The sequence below is a fragment of the Beta vulgaris genome, chromosome 1, assembly GCF_026745355.1.
Source record: "Beta vulgaris subsp. vulgaris cultivar EL10 chromosome 1, EL10.2, whole genome shotgun sequence".
NCBI lineage: Eukaryota > Viridiplantae > Streptophyta > Magnoliopsida > Caryophyllales > Amaranthaceae > Beta > Beta vulgaris.
Genome location: NC_079202.1, coordinates 15,273,577 through 15,281,314, shown reverse-complemented (window position 1 = coordinate 15,281,314; position 7,738 = coordinate 15,273,577). Strand labels below are relative to the sequence as shown.

At 40.2% G+C, this 7,738-nt stretch overlaps 1 non-coding gene across 1 annotated transcript; it reads left to right on the top strand.

Annotated features, from left to right (window-relative positions):
* Window positions 1-295: 295 nt before the first annotated feature.
* Window positions 296-402, top strand: LOC125494608 (small nucleolar RNA R71). The gene has a single exon (XR_007270847.2). It is a non-coding gene; the product is annotated as a small nucleolar RNA R71 (small nucleolar RNA).
* The last annotated feature ends 7,336 nt before the right edge of the window (window positions 403-7,738 follow it).

Here is a 7,738-nt window from a genome sequence, read left to right as displayed (position 1 = left end):
TAGCCATCGATTAACACTCATGGGAGGAATCATTACCTAACTTCAGGGAATCAATCTTTCTGAGTTAGAGCAGCTAGTTGCCCAGACAGTAGGAAATGGCTTCAACATCATGTTTACCTCCCTTTTTCAAAGAGGAACGAATGGTAGAGCTTGATTAGATGCTAGCTTCTCCAAAAGTTCATACCCTTCCTCAATTGCTTTATCCATGAAGAACCCACCAGATGCTCCATCAATTACCCGTCGTGTATCTGCATCAACTCTAGTGTAGAAAATCTGACACAAGTACCACTGGTCCAACCCATGATGAGGACATAGACGCTGCAGATCCTTGAACCGCTCCCAAGCTTCATATAGAGATTCACCAGGATCTTGGGTGAAAGTAACTATGGCATGTCTCATATCTGCAGTTTTCTGGTAAGGGTACCACTTGATAGAAAAATCTTGGAAAGTTCTGGCCAGGTGGTGATGGTGGAAGGCAGCTTATATCCAGAACAAAGCTTTATCGCGCAGAGAGAACCAAATAGAAGGAGTTTCATCTCATCAGGAGTAACACCAGCTTGCTTCTGAGTAGCACAACACTGTAAAAATCTCTGCATGTGCTGATTTGGGTCTTCAGATGGTAACCCAGCGAACTGATTGTTCTGAACCATATTCAGAACATGAGACTTGATTTCAAAATTTATAGCAGCAATAGTTGGCATCTGTACCCCAGTAGGCACGTTATCAGGAGATGGTTGTGCGATAGTCTCTGAAGGTTCGAGTAACATTCTCACCCATGTTGAGGTAATAGGTGAGGTGGGGGTTTCTTGGTGTGGGAAGATGGTGGAGAAGGTGTCTTTTGGGAGGGTGTCCCTGCAGACAGCTTAGCTTTTAGTTTTCTTTCTGAGTCTACGAGCGGTCTTTTCAATCTCCGGATCGAAGGGATGAGATTTGGGATTTCAATTTCCTGCTCATACACCAAAAACACTAAAACAAACGTGAGATGCTCCAAAGAACAGGTGTTCTTCAGAGTAGAGGTTAGTTTAATACTATAATTCAGACAAAATAAAATAAACCGTCTCCCCGGCAATGGCGCCAAAATTTCATAGGTTAAAGTCGTATCACCTAATCAAAAATAACCTAAGGTCCACTAACTAGTAGTCAGGGAAGTTAGGATCGAATCCACAGGGAGAAGTTATATATTGTATCTGAACTCTAATATTACACTAACGAAATCAGATGAATAGGGTTGTGTTACTAAACTAAGCAAGTAGCAGAACTAAATATGAAGGTGTATATATATTAATAAAGCACTAGAATCATGGATAACTATGCATACAATTCGGGAAATCCGGGATAAATAATAACCACCTAGTAAGTCAACTGTCTAGGGCACATGTAATTTCTCTCGAAATTACCTCCCTCAAAGATCACCCAGCCGCTCTCGCATAGTCAAGGGTCACTTTGCCTAATAATTGAAAGCCTATATGGTATCTCTCCTCTCGAAGTAGATTCAGTATTGCAACAATAGAAATACAAATCAGGCCTAACATATAATTCTAGCATGAAGAATCAATCAAAGGAAACAGTTGAAATACGAGATAAAATTAGGGACAACAATAATGAACTTTTAAAATCATAAGCCAAACACATCAGCATACTAAGAAGCCTTATCCAACACAATGAGGCACAAATATTAGGGACAGTAGAAACTTAGGCATTAACAACAAAATACACAAAGTTCAGGGACTCACCACAAGGAAAGCCATTCATATTAGGGACACATCACAACATAATCCACACATAATCTAAACATACTAACAACATAATCAACCTATTTACAACATAATCCAACATGCTCAAAACATAATCCACACATAATCTAGACAATTAGTTCATAACCAAGATGGTGAGGCACAAAATTTGAGGGACTCATCAATATAAATAAAGCCACACATATCAGGAGAAAGATATTTAATCAAAAGCATTAAAAGAGTAAGAAATCACCAAATGGTTCCTGATGTGGGACTCATCACATGTAATGGTTCCTAAATGCAGGGATATGACCCTTCATGAATTCTAACACGAGTGGATCACATGCATCCTCATCAATTCCACTCCATGGCCCAACCTTATTCCTTCGAGGGTTGCTGTGTTTGACAGGAGGGAATAGAGTGGCGCTCCATTCCGTGTCCTCTTTTTTTGGCAAAGAGGCCAAGGTTAGATTCCTCTTCAATCTACCTGAGCCCAACAGTGGCTTTAAGGCTGGCAGCGCAGTTACAACAACTCTTCTGCCACCATCAACAACAACCCCCTTCCCTTTACCCACAATTAACTCATTCCCACCATCAATAACAACCCCCTTCCCTTTATCCACATCCTCACCCCCTTTTTCATTAACATGCAGATCTTACTACAAGATCTCAGTATATAGGGCCTACGAACTGAGCATCCTTTCTTCTTCTCCTCCACCGCTTCATGAATAACTTCATCCTCCATAATTTTTTCTAACTTCACCATCCTATTTATAAACCCTATTTTTTCTTCTTCATCCTCCTCACTATCACTATCAATTTCAATAATCTCCATCTCACCCTCAAACGTCGTATCATCAGAATAATAAAATTCCTCCAATATCTGACAATCACTATCCTCTCTCACGTTTTTCGCAGCCAAATTGGGTGGTAATTTGGGCCTAGCCTCCCCCAATTCGTACCCCTTTATATCCTCCAACTGCTTATCCAAAGCATATTTAAGCGCCTTCTTTGTGCTTGGACCCATATGATGTTCCGCACCCCCAGACTCATAAAAACGACGAGGCTAAGGAGATCTACGCTCGAATGAGTCACAAATGTCTTTGATTAACAGCGTCTCCCCATCGTCATTAGTCTCGAATAACGCATCAATCAAGGGACTCAAATTCGGGATGAATTTCTCAGTCATAATCTCAATTGAGTGTTTAAGGAAGAAGATGAGAGAAGGAGATCTGGGTTTGGGTGCGAGAAAATCTGAGGTTAGAGATTTTGGGTTGAATAACACTGAGGAGAGAAGAGGAGAGTGAGTTGAAAGATCGAGAATTTGGGGGGGGTGTATATCTGAAACGGGGGCGTGGTTGATTCAATGTTGGGGGAGTGAATTTGAAGTTGGGGGTGTTTTTAATTTTGGGGGTTTGAATCTGAAAAGTCATTGGGTTAAATGAATTATGGTAGGAATCATTAAATTGGGTATTGTGTTTAGGGAATTAATTAGGGAATACAAATCAGTTTTTATTTTGTAAGGGTATTGTTGTCTTTTTACAACACTAAACTTACTAAAAAAGGAAAGAAAAAAGTTTTGCAAACAATTTGGAACATCCCAATATGGAAAGTGTTACAAATAATTTGAAACGGAGGAATTATAGGTGTAGGTCAGAACAATATGTACATTGTTTTAGAACATGATGTACACCGTTATAGAACATGTTGCTCATTATTCTGAAACATGATATACAATTTTTTAGAACGTGATATACGTTTTGCATATATTGATCATGTATGGTGATATCCATTGTTTTAGAACATGATATACATCGTTTTACAACATGTTGCTCATTATTTTAGAACATGATATACATTGTTTTAAAACATGATATACATTAATTTAGAACATGATATACATTTTTGCATACATGAATCATGTATAGTGATAATGTGACTATAATCGAAACTTAATAATGTCGAATACCAACATTTGAATCAATACCATAAGAATTCCATACCAAAAAATGATGAATTTTAATATATTTCAATCAATACCAAAATCGAAGAACAATGATATTGAGAAGTTCCAGAAGTATTGATCCACGAAAATTGAAGAAAAAATCACCCATTTCCGACAAAAATCGTAGTGAAATAAGTTACCGACACTAGCAAGCCACCGGATCACAAATCACCGGCAGAATAGAGAGCGAAATCACGAGTTTTCAGTGATGGTTGTGGCAAAATCTAAAGTGAGAGGAGAGAGAGATTGAGAATCTGAATCTCCGCACTGATCAGAAGGAGGAGAGAGAATTGTGACGAGTGACAGTGAAATAGTGGTGCCATAGTGGCTGGATAGCCTAGATGTTTGTAGTGGTGATTCCGTCATTGATGAAAGAGGAGAGAGAAGAAGAAAGTGAAGAGAGAGAAAGGAAATATGGAGAAATGGAAAATGTCATGATGAATAATGAAAGGGAGGTGATGATATTAGAATTTTAATTTTTTATTTTGGAAAAATCCCAACCTTTAGTGGAAAGAAGCAACATCAACCACCCATTTAATAGAAAATAAGAAGTTTTTTTTTTGACGGAATAAGAAGTTTATATATATAATTTTCCCTTTCTGCAAAGCTCACGATTGTATTTTTATCCATAACGTGATTCCCTATATCTTATTTTGCTATAAATAAGCCTCATTTTACCCGATTTTGGGGAGTGTTTTAAAAAGATATTTAACCTCGCATATTCCAAATAGATTCCTTCAAAGCACTTCCAATACTTCATACATCCTTCAATCTCTATCAATTTCATTTTCAAACTCCAAGATTGCTCCTATCGAAGTTCGTTACTTCGAAAGTGCATATTCTTGAGGGTTCTGAAACTTTCAGTTTCAATATAATTTTTTTGATTACTAACAAGTTTTTCATGATTTAGATCTGAAAATAATTCATGCTCTTCACTAGTGGAAAAAACATCAAAGGAACCAGTCAAAACAAGGCTTTCACGTCCGATTTTTGGCCGAATGGAGTGGACATGGAGCAATTAGGAGTGACAACTGATCTGATTCAAAATCGGATTAGTTTATCACTGATTGACCCGTTTAATTAACTGATCCGATTTTCTTGCAAAAACGGATCACTTAAGCACCCTTTAATTATTTTTTTTCATTTTTTTGTTCTTAATTGATACAAAAAACAATTGTGGGGGAAAAAAGTATCAATACTCATTTTATTGAGGCATAACTAATCACATATACAAAATAATTGAAAGTGTCTTTTTCATTTTCAAAGTTCAACGTAACAGATTTATGCAAAACGTAACAGAAGAGTTCACTATATATAGTATTTGAAAGAGTAAGCAATTTGAATGACAAATGATGGTTTGTATCCTGTTAGCTCTTAGTAGTGCCATTGAGCAGATAGGCACCGAATCTTGTTTGAGGTTGTGGTGCATGCCTGTGCAATAGAACTACAAATGCATGAGCAACAACCCATGAAAATCCGTTACACCCTTTAAAGAAAAGCTTGTCATTGTACCACTAAGAGTTAGAGTGATTAGTGATAAAAGAAAAGTTTGTCCTTATATCATTCAAAGTGTAAAATATAGAGGAGATTGTGGATTGGGACTGAATGAATCCATTATGTCATAAGCATTAGTAGCACACACCACTATGGAACAATCACCATTGGGGCATGCACATACGCAAAAGTATAAAGTCCTCATCATTGTTCTCTATAGTTTACATGTCGATCTTTACCCTCATAACAACCTACCAGATACAAACTTCCCAATTGTAAAGATAGCTTTTGGGAAAAGTAGTATTTACGTTTATCATTGAGATGTATTTATAATACACAAGTATAGCTTATAGCTAGAGGGTTGTTACAGAAGATAACTAAAGAATATCTACTATAATTAATTATCTTAGAGAGAAGTAAAGTAAACTAACTAAGAGAACTACAAGGTAGTAGTTAGCTACCGATAGCAATAGGATAGAGATTGAGAAGGTCAACTCTTATCATTAACATCCCCCCGCAAGACGGACGACCGTGGGGTAAGGCCAATCTTATTTAGCAACATGTGTATACGAGGATGCGCTAGAGGTTTTGTTAGGACATCAGCCACCTGATCATCATTTGCGACATGAGTTACACGTAATGAACCTGCCTGCACTTTTTCACGCATACAATAAAAATCAAGACCCAAGTGCTTCATGCGAGAGTGAAAGACCGGGTTGGCAGCAAGATGAGTAGCCCCAATGTTATCACAATAGATGGTTGGCGTAACTGTGATGGTTATACTAAGCTCATGAAGAACATTACCCAACTAAGTGAGTTCAACAGTAGTATTAGCGAGAGATCGATACTCAGCTTCAGTGGATGATCTAGCCACGGAGCGTTGCTTTTTCGAACTCCAAGAGATGGGATTGCACCCAAGGTAGACAATATAAGCTGCGGTACTAATAAAATTATCCTTATCACCAGCCCAATCAGAGTCGAAGTAAGCATGTAATGTCATAGGAGAATTCCTGTATATATTTAGACCATAAGTGAGAGTTCCATTCAAGTACCGAAGGACGCGTTTGAGGGCTTGCCAGTGAGAAGTGGTCGGACGATGCATGTATTGTGAGAGTTTGTTGACCACAAACGCTATATCTGGATGAGTGAGGCCAAGATATTGTAAGCTCCCAACAAGAGCACGGTATTCCGTAGGTGTGTCAAGCAGCGTGCCAGAGACAAGTGTGAGTGGAGTGGTAGGATCCATAGGAGTAGTGACTGGTTTAGCGTCAAGCATGTTGGCGCGTCGAAGAAGATCGACAATGTATTGACGTTGACTGAGAAACAAACAATGGGAAGTAGGTTTAACATCAACACCAAGAAAGTAGGATAGAGGACCCAAGTCCTTGAGAGAGAATCAAGCCCCAAGTTTAGCAATAAAACTGGACACAGTGGTGGTGCATGAGGCAGTGATAATAATATCGTCTATGTAGACTAGTACGTAGAGGGAGGGTATCCCATGATAGTAGAAGAGTGAAGTGTCGGAGAAGGAGTTGATGAAGCCAAGGCTTGTGAGATAGGTACGAAATTCCGTATACCACGCCCTAGCAGGGGCTTGCTTGAGACCGTAGATGGCCTTGCGCAAGTGATAGACATGTGGGGGTTTGGTTGAGTCGACGAACCCCGACGGTTGAACCATAAAAACATCTTCAGTTAGAGTGCCCTGCAAAAAACCATCATTAATATCAATTTGGCGCAAAGGCCAATTGTTAGTAACATCCAAGCTAAGGACGAGGCGCACGATTACGGGTTTGATGACAGGTGAGAAAGCTTCAGTATAGTCGAGCCCGGGGCGTTGGTGAAAACCTTGGCTACTAGTCGAGCTTTGTGTTTTTGAAAGGAGCCGTCGAAGTTGTATTTGGTGCGGAACACCCATTTACATCCGACTAGATTTTGAGTTCGAGTGCAGGGAACAAGATCCCACGTTTGGTTTTGGAGGAGGGCTTGGTATTGGATGCTCATAGCATTGTGCCAAGTAGTGGAGGCAAGAGCTTGTTTAAGAGTGGAAGGAACAATATGGTGAAGGTGGGAGGCAAGGTTTAGTTTCTAGATAGGCTTAAAGATGTTGTTGGAGCCACGAGTGGAGTATGGGTGGGATTGGGGGGGTGGGTTGAGTGGGGCGGAAGCAGGTGAAGCAGTTGAGGAGAGGAGGAGTGGTGAGAGGGAAGGGGGTAAGGGAGGGGGAGTAGGAGTGGCTGGGCGCGGGGAGGAGGAGGGATGCTGGACGAGGGAGAGGGAATTTGTGGGCGATGGAGGGGAAGGGGAGAGGGGAGGTTCAGTAGGAGGAGGGGGCAGGATAGGGCACGAGAACTCGCACAAGGTTTGAGTTGTAGGAAGAGTAGGGGCATGAGGGGAGGTTAGTGGTGCGGCGAAAGGGTAGGTGCCTTCAACTAAGCGCACATCGCGCCAGGAGTAGAGGCGGTAGGTGTGTGGGTCAAGGCAAAGATAGGCGTGTTGAGTAGGCGAG